General features: G+C 39.1%; 1 long non-coding RNA gene across 1 annotated transcript in view; it reads right to left on the minus strand.

Annotated features, from left to right (window-relative positions):
• The window catches only part of LOC134730619 (uncharacterized), a 73258-nt gene that overhangs the window by 34737 nt on the left and 26478 nt on the right, over positions 1 to 12043 (minus strand). Inside the window, exon 2 of the long non-coding RNA XR_010112512.1 lies at positions 1913 to 2041. This is a non-coding gene — a long non-coding RNA (uncharacterized LOC134730619). The remainder of the gene's footprint in view (positions 1 to 1912; positions 2042 to 12043) is intronic.

The raw sequence follows: 12043 nt of genomic DNA on the forward strand, positions 1-12043 counted from the left end.
TCATGGATTGTGTCTAATGCTGGTTCAGAGGGTGTCTTCTCATCTGTATCTTCCTTATATAGATAAGCCTTCATATATTTTGGGGACAATATGATATAAAATAAGAGGAATTTTGTATGATATCACCAATTATTGTATGGAATCAAATACAGTACAGGTTACCTCATATTTCCAAAACAGATTATCTTTGTTCAGTCAAAGTTTGAAATAACACAATTTCCCTGGGAAGTGGCTGTATTTCTGCTGCCATGTGTTATGCTAAAGATTTTCCACTAAAGCAGAACTGGCTGTAACAGGGACTGAACAGATGGTGGTCCATGGAATTTGTCCCAATAGTCTCTTCAAAGTCCTACCTACTCTTAGTCACCTCTCTCTCATACCAGGCACTTGAATTCTCACTGTTAGAATACCATGTTTGCACGAAGGCATTATCTCCAGTTTTTTTAAAATTATGGAATTACAGTATCAAAAAGTACTGCCAAGAACTAAAAAGGGTCTCAAATTTTATCCTATTTGCAGGCTAACAAGTTAGTCAGTTGCAGTTTCTTGGATGCTGGCAGAAGACATAGACAAAGGAGAGTTTGTTATTCACAGAAATAGCGGTAGTCAAAGTATCAGTATTTTAACTCTGGTTCCCTGAGCCCCAGTTCCCACAAAGCAATACAAAGAGGACCAAATGATACCTGCATGTGCCGTGGATGCATGAGAGGAGAGGAATCATGAGCTTAGGGAACCCGAATATTTTATAATAGGCAGCAATCTGGCCTGCCCTTGACCAGGAAAAGAGAAGCTACCTTTATTACACTGAACAGTAAACAAATCCACACTTTGCTCTGGAAGGAGACACTATATCTAATTTCTAAGGCTGTTTGCTGTATAAACAAATTTGAAAATATAGTTCGGCACAGAGGCAATCTATGTAAACCACGTTTTGTAGTTTCTGTAACTTGATGAATTAACATCTTCAAGATGGAATGTCAACCACTTTAGGTAAACAATTAGGGACCTGAGATAACCACCTGACGTCCCCACACTCTTAGCCCAGCATGAGTTTATAGGGGTGACACTTTTAAATATAGCAAACCAGTCCCAGTGTATCCTTTCCTGCCTCAGCAGAAACCACTGTATCCTTTCCTTCTCCCAGTGTATCCTGTCCCAGTGTATCCTTTCCTTCTCCCAGCAGAAACCACTGTAAGGCACTTATCTACTCTCTTTCTACCTTATAATTGATCCTGATCTTCCCCTTTGTGGCCCCACATTGCATGCTGTATTTTCTCTTAGAGAACTGTGAGAATAATAAACTTCTGTGATTTCATAGCAGCTCTCTTTGTGCCTCACCATACTTTAATCAAGATTATGTTTAAAACACAGTCAGTAACTCTGCTCACAAAATATGGAAAAACATGAGTGGTCCATGGAGAATTGTCTCCCAATAGATACTAGCCCAAAGGCCATTGGTTCAAATCTCTAAAGATACCCAAATCCTCTCCAAAAAGAGAACTCCCTGCTCCCGCAAAACAACCTAGTCTGTCTTTCAAACATTTTTATTCAGTAATTCTATGTTATCTGTTATTTTTATCTTCTGGGCCTTCTTTTATACTTTGTGTTCTATGAAAGGGCCATATATGCAAAATGGCCCCCAAGGGCCAAAGGAGTTGTGGAACCAAAGAAGGAGGCAGATAAATCCAGTTTGTTGAGATGGGATGATTTACTAGGTGGAACTTACAGTTGAAAGTGTGGTCTTGGGTGGCTGCAAAACAGGTAGCTCTCCATACCACAACACCCCAGACCCAGGGCTTATATTTGGGGAAAGTATAGTATACATGCTCTAGAGAGAATGTGTAGGTGACTATGGGTGTCACAGCCTATGATTTCTGCAACAGCATCAGGAGTTGTTTTGGAGGAAACTTACAGTGAACAGGTGTTTCCACATAAAGAGTAATACAGCAACGAGACATTTGGAGGCATTTCTGGACCTGGGATTAGTCAGAAGTTACATGGCAGGTTAACATTTAAGGTGAAGTCACTCTTTTCCCCACACCTGGAATCCAAAAAGAACATACGTATTTGTAGGCAACCATAATGTGCATGTCTTTCTCCCACTATTCTAGTTCCTGGAAACTTTTTTTTTAAGTAAAATTATCTGCAGTTTTTTCAACCATGTAGATGACACTCTATTAAATGCAATCTTATTTGTCTACTATTAAAATATATTGCCCATAGAAAATATTTTAGGCACAGTCTGAATAGACAACCCAGAGTAGAGTAGAATAGAACTGTTAACTCCTTGATTTACCTGCTACATGGTAAATCACTTACTTATAAGCCATAGTGCACCTCTACTGATCAAGAGTCAATTATGAACTAAAGCCTCTAGGTCATTAACCTTGCCACGCCATAATTCACCCACCCTTTATTTTGTTTTTTTCTCTAAAATACAGGACTTTATATTTATTGCTGTAAAATTGAATCTTTGATGCATTTTTTTTCTCAAGCATCTGAAAAGTCTCTCAGGTTCTGAAAATAAAATAAGTTATTCTTCCGAGCCTCAAAGGATCTGAAAATTTACTCTAATTTTATAATGTAGAGCAGGATAGAGCTGAGGATAGGGCCCTATGTACTTGAATAGAATCTCCCATCAGGTTTGCTTAGATGAATGCTCATTGAGCACAGTTGTTCAACAAAAGAATTCATTTAACTGAACTTTCTTCCAGACATTACTGGTTAAAAACATTCTCTTTGGAGGCTTTTGACTACTGCATTTCTATATGCTGTCCTGTCAATTTGCTAACTAAAGAAAAGAAGATGGTATGTGACATGGTTTGGCTCTGTGTCTCCACCTAAATCTAACCTTCAATTGTAAGAATTCCCATGTGCCAAGGGCAGGGTCAGGTGGTGATAATTGAATTATGGGCATGGTTTACCCCATACTGTTCTCATAATAGTGAATAAGTCTCAAGAGATTTGATGGTTTTATAAATGGGGGCTCCCCCGTACAGTGTCTCTTGCCTGCCGCCATGTAAGATATGACTTTGCTCCTCCTTGCCTTCTGCCATGATTGTGAGGCCTCCCCAGCCATGTGGAACTGTGAGTCCGTTAAACCTCTTTGTCTCAGGTATGTGTTTAATAGCAGAGTGAGAACGAACTAATACAATATGCCATGACTTATTCTTACAGAATTCATGATGGCACCAGTGATCATTTTCTGTCATCTAGAAGCTCATTATTTTTCATATGTGCATGTGTCTCTTCTTAATAACAACTCAGAATAGGTTAACGTTTGGTAAATATATGCTTGCTGTGTGTGGTTCTGTTGTATGATTTGTCATGAAAATATAATATAAAGAAAAAATTTAATTGAAAAAAAAAGATTCCAGGAAGCATTCAAAGAATGGAGAGGACTGGGCACATCATTAGGGTCAGAAGGAAGGGCACTGGGGAGGGGAATATGGCAAAGTGGAGAAAAGAAATTAAGTGAGGAAGAAAACAGTGCATTTAACCTCTTTTAATTTAAATCTAACTTATTTTGGGGAGAATTACATTTTAAAAATTATGTTTCTGGCCACATAATCATTTGGGCCTTCAATTTGCATGTTTATTTCATTATCTGGTGCATAATCCTGGAAGGCAGGGACCATATCTAATTTTTCAGTATTTTAACCCCCACAGTTTGAGAACATAACTTGCTTATCCAATGTACTCAGTAATAATTTTGGAATTGAAATGTTTAATTTTGTGGGATTACATGCCAGAGTCTGTTTAAGCTTGGACAATGACCCCTAGAAAGATAGAATGATTTGGCCAGGCGCAGAGGCTCACACCTGTAATCTCAGCACTTTGGGAGGCCAAGGCGGGCGGATCATGAGGTCAGGAGATCAAGACCACGGTGAAACCCCGTCTCTACTAAAAATACAAAAAATTAGCTGGGCGTGGTGGTGGGCGCCTGTAGTCCCAGCTACTTGGGAGGCTGAGGCAGGAGAATGGTGTGAACCCAGGAGGCGGAGCTTGCAGTGAGCCGAGATCGAGCCACTGCACTTCTGCCTGGGCGACAGAGCGAGACTCCATCTCAAAAAAATAAAAATAAAAATAAAAATAAAAAAGAAAGATGGAATGATTTGTTTAGAATTGAACACATCTCAATGTATTCCTCTGCAAAAGTGCTTCTTCTCCATTCTAGGACTGTCTTTCTTGGATATCCAAGATTGGTCTAGAATCTCTGTACAGGCTGCTTACAAGACAGTTAAGCCTATTGTGGTTATTTGGCTTGGTGGAACTAGTTTATATATTAAGAAATGTACACTTTGATCCCAGAGTCTGAATAGTTACTTCTAATACCATTTGTTGGCTATCACATAGACACAGACATAAAAACATTTATCCCAGAGGGCCAAAAGGAGTTTTTCTGAGATGCTGATGTATATTTAGGAGCTAATGGTATATATTTAGAAGGGTCTCTTTCCCAGTTATTTTTATTAGCAATTGGAATAGTGCCAAAAATCATGAAATGAAAGTAAGCATTTCACTAAAATGACCCAAAAAGCACACCAAATTTGTCTGTAGTCCGAGGAAGGGCTAGCTGTGGCATATTTATGGCAGCGTTAACCAGAAGGCATAGCTTCTTTGATGACTGCACTCGTCTAAGCACTCTTAATGTGACTCATGGAAACAACAAGCAGTTGTGACCATGGCTTCAACAGCTGGGCTTGGAAAACTCCAAGGATCTTATGTGTCAACCAACTCCCAGTCCTTCCTTGTCCTTCCACTTAAGGATCTTCCTGACCTGGGGCCTTCTACATGCACATTTCTACCCAACGTATTTCCAAAATTATTCCTTTCATCCCTGAGAGATCTGATTTTTTAAAAAAGTAATCAAAAAATTATTCTTCATAAATGACTGGATTGTTTTTATTAGCTGGTATATTTAAAAAATATTTTAGAAAAGGGGAAGACCATAACATCCATCTTTGCCCACATCCCATTAGAAATTCTGAAAGCATAGTGCAATATCAAGGAGCCCGGAGTACTTCCTTTCTTTATGTTTACTACCCCAGTTTTTAATTTGTAAAAGTATTCTGGCTGATTTGTATGTACAGGAACAGAGAGACTACCATTGCAGAAATTTTGTAAATGGGATGTGATATAGGAAAGCATTCACACCTCTCAGTAAATAGCTCTGAAACTCCTCTCTTACAGAAAGTCCCTGGATAGCCTTTTGCTGGAACTTTTCGTGTTTGAAAACTTAGTATTTGTCATCTATGTTTCCAAGAGCTATTCAAACAAGAAATTTCATAGAAATATGCTTTATGTTCTTTGGAGAAAATGATGGATAACTATGTCATTTTGAAATTGACTTTGTTTCCTCCCAGGAGGAAGGGAGGAGCCAGGCACTTCCCAGTACCAGAAAAACAAGGCAGGCAAGGGCAACAGCAGAGAAGAGGAAAGGAAAAGAGACTGTGTCCTCCTTTCATGAGAAGAAATAGCTCTTCCTGGGGCCACACAGACCAATAATACTAAAGCTTAAAGGAGGTTGAAAGTGGGAAAGTGCCTCTGCTGCTCAAGACTCCTCATGGCCTTCTGCTGCCGTGAAGGCCAGCATCTCATGCAGATGTCCAAAAGGCTGCTTTTGGCTGCCACATCTGCAAGCTCAGTTGCTGGACTGTCCAGATCATTCTCTAGGGCAGCCTAGATGGAAAGGGAAAAATTCAACCAAATTTTATTTTTATGACCATAGAACTTACGTTTTCTCCTCAAGTTTGGAGAAGGAACCAACTAGATCTTACTTAAAATGCAAGAATACACCCAGTACCATGAGATGAGCTTTTATATTCCAAGACAGAGCCTGGAGCCCATCTTTTTAACTATGTTAAAAGACCCAGAAACTCTTACTTCATAATGACAATAAGACTGTATTGGAGCTGGAGGATACCTCCAAAACATTAACGCATCAAAGATGGTCATCTATTTGGTTTAATTGAATAAAAGAAAACGTCATGAAAATCTTTAAGTCAGCTGAACCCGGTTAAATTTTTCAAAATCTTGGAAAATTCTCTTTCATCTACCCTGATGAGGTTTTTAAACTTTTATTTCGGCTTACTAATTTGCTCATCTTTGAAGTGTTGAATTGGAAGCAAACCATTTAGCTTTTGATGATTATTTCCAGAATTTGGAGTCTGATCTCTTGGTTAATTTGCCTCGTGTTGACATGAAGTGTATTCTAGTGGCATATCATAAGTAAAAGTAAAAATATTCCTTTCTTCATCATCCTGAATCTAAGCAGACTCTATGTATGACATGCAGAGTCAATAGCAACAGGACCAGGGATAGGCATTCTCCACTAGTGAGTAATGTATTTCAAACTCCTACACTAGACCCGCCTTCACATGTTAATATGTCCTTGGAAACTTTTAATCAAATTATTAAATTCAAGTATATTGTATTAGTCTGCTTAGGCTGCTATATCAAAGTCTGGGTAACTCAAACAACTGACATTTATTTCTCATGGTTCTGAAGACTGAAGCATAAGATCCGGGTCTAGCATGGTTGGGTTTTGGTAATGGCCTGCTTCTAATCTTGCAAATGGTTACCTTCTTACTGTATCCTAACATGGCACAGAGAGGAAGCTCTGGTGTTTCTTCCTCTTCTTAGAAGGGTATTAATCCCATCATGGAGGCTCTAGCCCTCATGACCTCATCTAAACCTTATTACCTCCCAAAGGCCCCCGCTCTTAATACCATCATGCTGCGAGTTAGAAGTTCAGCTCGAGAATTTGAGGGAGACACATTCAGTCCATAGCATAAACAATTACTAATTTCAATTATTAAGTATTGCTTATAGTTCGCTATCGTACGATTTTTTTGTTTATAAATTTCTTTTATTTGCAAATATAATTTAAACCCCATGAAGTCCTTGTGAAATGTTTATCTTGATCTACATTTTGTAGAGAGGACAACAGCTTGAAGACTAGAGCTTGATGAAACAGCAAAGTGTCGGAGCCAGTGCTTGCCTTCAAGTTTTGACCATTTCATGCTTTTGTTACACTTCACTTGCAGTGGTGAGAAATAATAATTTTATGTATGCATGTATGTAAAGAAGCACTAAAAATACAAAAGCACTAGATTTTTCAAAATCGTCATGAAATGGAGAAGGATTTCCTAAAGATGACATAAAACCAAGAATCCAAAATGAAAAAAAAGACAAAATCTGACTGGACAATAATATTAAAGTTCTATAAGGTATAAAATAAATAAGAAATAAGAATTTGAAAATCACAGAACAGATAGGAAATATTTAAGATGCATATGACAGACGGGGGCTAATTTTCTTAATATACAAAGAGCTATTATAAATCAAGAGCAACAAAAATGATTTAAAAATGAACAAGAACACGTATAAGACATTAACAGAAAGAAATACAAGTATATAAAAGTAAGCTTGCTCTCTCTTACACAAGTTGAGCATTTCTGTTCTGAAAATCTGAATTCAAAATGCTCCAAAATCCAAGAATTTTTGAGCACTGACGTGACGCCAAAAGTGAAAAATTTTACACCTGATTTTCTATCATGGCTCACAGTCAAAACACAGTCAAAATTTTGTTTTCTGCACAAAATTATTTAAAATATTGTATAAAATTACCTTCAGGTTGTGTGTATAAGGTGTATATGAAACAGAAATCTCAGTTTTCTTTTCTGAATTTAACTAAGAGTAATACTCAGGTACTTGATATTTGTTATAAAAACAAATGAATAAATGGGTTAAAAATTGGTAGCTTTGTCCTAAAAACAAAAACAAAAACAAAAACAAAACTCCTATACATAAATAAGACAGCACAGCCATGTTAGCCAGAGCTGTCCTTCACATCATGTTTTTAGTCACAGGTCTTCATAAAATTCTTACTCTTCTCATAAAGAATTTTCTGAGATTGCAAAATGTAAATAGCTTGGTCAGTGTATTAGTGCATTTTCATGCTGCTGATAAAGACATACCTGAGACTGAGCAATTTACAAAACAAAGAGGTTTAATTGGACTTATAGTTCCACGTGGCTGTGGAAGCCTCACAATCATGGCAGAAGGCATAAAGGAGCAAGTCATGTCTTACATGGATGGCAGCAGGCAAAAAGAGCTTGTGCAGGGCAACTTTCCTTTTTAAAACCATCATATCTTGTGAGACTTATTTGTTACCACAAGAAGAGCACAGGAAAAACCTGTTCCCATGATTCAATTACCTCCCACTGGCTTCCTCCCATAACACGTGGGAATTTAAGATGAGATTTGGGTGGGGACACAGCCAAACCATATCAGTCAGTAACATTTATTCAAAGCCACAAATCATAGAGTAATCCAGGGCAGAAGAAAAGAAAATAGATATAAAGGTTGACCTCAAGGTACTTAAGAGCCAACAGGATATCTAAACCTACTGTGAAACATATATGTTAATAGATAGAGATATAAGAATATATGTGCTATGTATAACAAGGTCAAGGTTTATGGAGTGAAGGACATGAGTGTTGTAGAGGGATAGGGAGGTTGTCAATGCAATAGGATGACCATAGGACCATATCTTCTGACTAAAGTGTGGTTCCTATTGGACCTCATGGTGTGCCCACATTTTTTGGCATCTCTCCTAGCTCCCTACCTCTTCGCTCCCGTTGCAATCACATTCATCCATACTTTCTGAGCTGCACATGTCTAGATTGAAACAAATGTTTCCATGTAGCAAACACACAGAATTCTCCCATAGGCAAAAAAGTACTGAGGTGTAATTAATGTCTTTTCAGACTATTGTCTGTATTTCCTTGAGCCCTCAGACTGATTGTCCTGTTCTAGTTCTAAGCCAAAGAGATCAGACTTAGATTAGGTTGAGTTTGTGTTCTTGGCTGCCAAGTACATCATTCTCCCTCATGTCTCTTTTTTTTTTTTTAGACGGAGTCTCGCTCTGTCGTCCAGGCTGGAGTGTGGTGGTGCAATCTCTGCTCACTGCAACCTCCACACCCCTGGTTCAAGTGATTCTCCTGCCTCAGCCTCCCAAGTAGCTGGGACTACAGGCGCATGCCACCATGCCCGGCTAATTTTTTGTATTTTTAGTAGAGACGGGGTTTCACCATGTTAGCTGGGATGGTCTTGATCTCCTGACCTCGTGATCTGCCTGCCTCGGCCTCCCAAAGTGCTGGGATTACAGGTGTGAGCCACCGCACTCAGCCCCTCATGTCCTTTCTATGAACCATCACATTTTTCTATGATGGGATATTCTGAGCAAATATGGCATTGTGGAGAAGAGACTATTTATTATAAGCACTGCATTTGGCTTTGTCCTACAGAAAAGAAATGACCAGAAGAATATAATAATTAGGTCAGAATGTCTTGTGATCAAAGTTGCATTATTGATACTTAGGACAACACCAAATCTTTGAACTAAGAAACTAGTTCATAGATTCAATATCTATGACTAACTGTATTGCATCAACACCAATTAGTCATCTAACTTACTTTATTAAATGGGTCAGAAATGAAATATAAACAAAAGAAACATTTTTTTAACTGTAAAACACCATGAAAACCACAAGTCAGCCTGTGATTCTCTTGGTAAACAAGGCAAAGACATTTTTTTCTTTTCTTTTTTAATATTTTGCCGGAGGGAATCCTAAGAGGTCATCTACTTCATTCTTTTTCTTTCAAGCAAGACCCATTCTAGCTATCTCTAAATAATAGAGAAGTCTTATCATATCTTATTCTTTTTTTATTAATTTATTTAGCTAAAAAGTTTTGGAGCATCTACTAAATGGCAGGCATGCTACTAGGATTGGAGCTAACAAGATAAAAAGAAAAGGAAAACATGATGTTTACCCATGAGGAAGTAGTTTAGTTAGGAAAGACTGGCTTGGGTACTTAAATTCCTTAAGCAAAATGGGGAAAGCAAGAGGATGCATAAGTTTGAGGGAGAAGAAAACATGTGGGTTTAATGGTATTGGGCTTGAGGCGCCCATGGAGGGGCCAGTAGGCTATGTGGGCCTGGAGAAGTTCTGATCTAAAAATACAGATATAGGAGTCACTTTCAACAGGGTTCTTAAAGCTGTGAGGATAGGAAAACCACATAAGAAGCCCACCTAGAATGAAAACCAGTCTTAGCAAAGGTGCTTCTTAGAAACCCAATTCAGCATTGTTATTATTCTGACAGTCCTGGTTACCTACCCATGTCTATCATCACTCTTTTAAGAATCATCCTCTCGGCCAGGCGCAGTGGCTCACACCTGATTTCCTAGCACTTTGGGAGATCGAGGCAGGCAGATCACCTGAGGTTAGGAGTTCGAGACCAGCCTGGCCAAAATGGCAAAACCCTGTCTCTACTGAAAATACAAAAATTAGCCGAGCATGGTGGTGTGCGCCTGCAATCCCAGCTACTCGGGAGGCTGAGGCAGGAGTATCGCTTGAACTCGGGAGGCAGAGGTTGCAGTGAGCCAAGATCGCACCATTGCACTCCAGCCTGGGCAACAAAGTGAGACTCTGTCTCTAAAATGAAAAAGAAACAACAACAAAAAAAAGAACCATCCTCTCCCTCAGACTTGATGAAAATAAGAAAACATGAGCGTATAGATGCACAGCTTGAAATGCCCAGGGTGGACGACCTTGAAGCTTGGCTGGATCGAAGTGCTAAAACACTGTAGTTAGGACTTGGCCTCTTTGCATCTTTCAGTTCTGCTGTCCTCCAAATTGGTTTTGTTTTGAAACATTTTCTCTCCACGTGGATGTCTCCAGGAATTCCAGTCCTACATCCTACCAGTATCAAACCCCAAAAAGGAAGTTTCTCAGCACTAAAAATTCCAGCTGAAATCTGGGGATCAACTCTCATTCCATCCACTTGAATGACACACTGGTTCTCAAACTCATCACTGTAGAAAGGTGAATGGAATACTCTGATTGTTCAGGCAAGTCCCTTGGTCCCTCTGCTTTGAGGTAAGCCCAGCCACTCAACAAGAAACAAGACTCAGGGAGGAGTGGCTCCCTAGAGAAGAACTGAAGAAGGGGAAAAAGATATTGGACAGGTAAAAACCAGAGTTACCCTTGATCCCTTGTAAGTGCAAGAAATACAAGAATTAAATACAAATACAATGAATAAAATACAGCCCCGTGAAGACAAAAGAGAAAGACAGGAAATAAGGCAAAGATAAAGTGACAGGTAGTCAGGGAAAAGTAGGTGTCAAGTATCAGAGTACAACCAAGGAAAGACACAGTTAAATGTCTGCCCACTTTATTGTTATTATTATTAATATTATTATACTTTAAGTTCTGGGGTACTTGTGCAGAACATGCAGGTTTGTTATATAGGTATACACATGCCGTGGTGGTTTGCTGCACCCATCAACCTGTCATCTACATTAGGTATTTCTGCTAATGCTATTCCTCCCCTAGTCCCCTACCCCGCAACAGGCCCTGGTGTGTGATGTTCCCCTCCCTGTCTCCATGTGTTCTCATTGTTCACCTCCCACTTACGAGTGAGAACATGCGGTGTCTGGTTTTCTGTTCCTGTGTTAGTTTGCTGAGAATGGCGATCATTAAAAAGTCAGGAAACAACAGATGCTGGAGAGGATGTGGAGAAATAGGAATGCTTTTACACTGTTGGTGGGAGTGTAAATAATAGTTCAACCATTGTGGAAGACAGTGTGGCGATTCCTCAAGGATCTAGAACCAGAAATACCATTTGACCCAGCAATCCCATTACTGAGTATATACCCAAAGGATTATAAATCATTCTACTATAAAGACACATGCACATGTATGTTTATTGCAGCACTGTTCACAATAGCAAAGACTTGGAACCAACCCAAATGCCCATCAATGATAGACTGGATAAAGAAAATGTGGCACATATACACCATGGAGTACTATGCAGCCATAAAAAAGGATGAGTTCTTGTCCTTTTTAGGGACATGGATGAAGCTGCCCACTTCTTTCGTGTTTTGCAGTGGTTCTGAGGAAACAGAGAGCCCCTCTCATTTGTCTAATTTACTATTCTTGATATCCTTGGAGGCCATTGTTTGGTAAGAGTTGT

This window comes from Pan paniscus, chromosome 5 (assembly GCF_029289425.2).
Source record: "Pan paniscus chromosome 5, NHGRI_mPanPan1-v2.0_pri, whole genome shotgun sequence".
Classification (NCBI taxonomy): domain Eukaryota; kingdom Metazoa; phylum Chordata; class Mammalia; order Primates; family Hominidae; genus Pan; species Pan paniscus.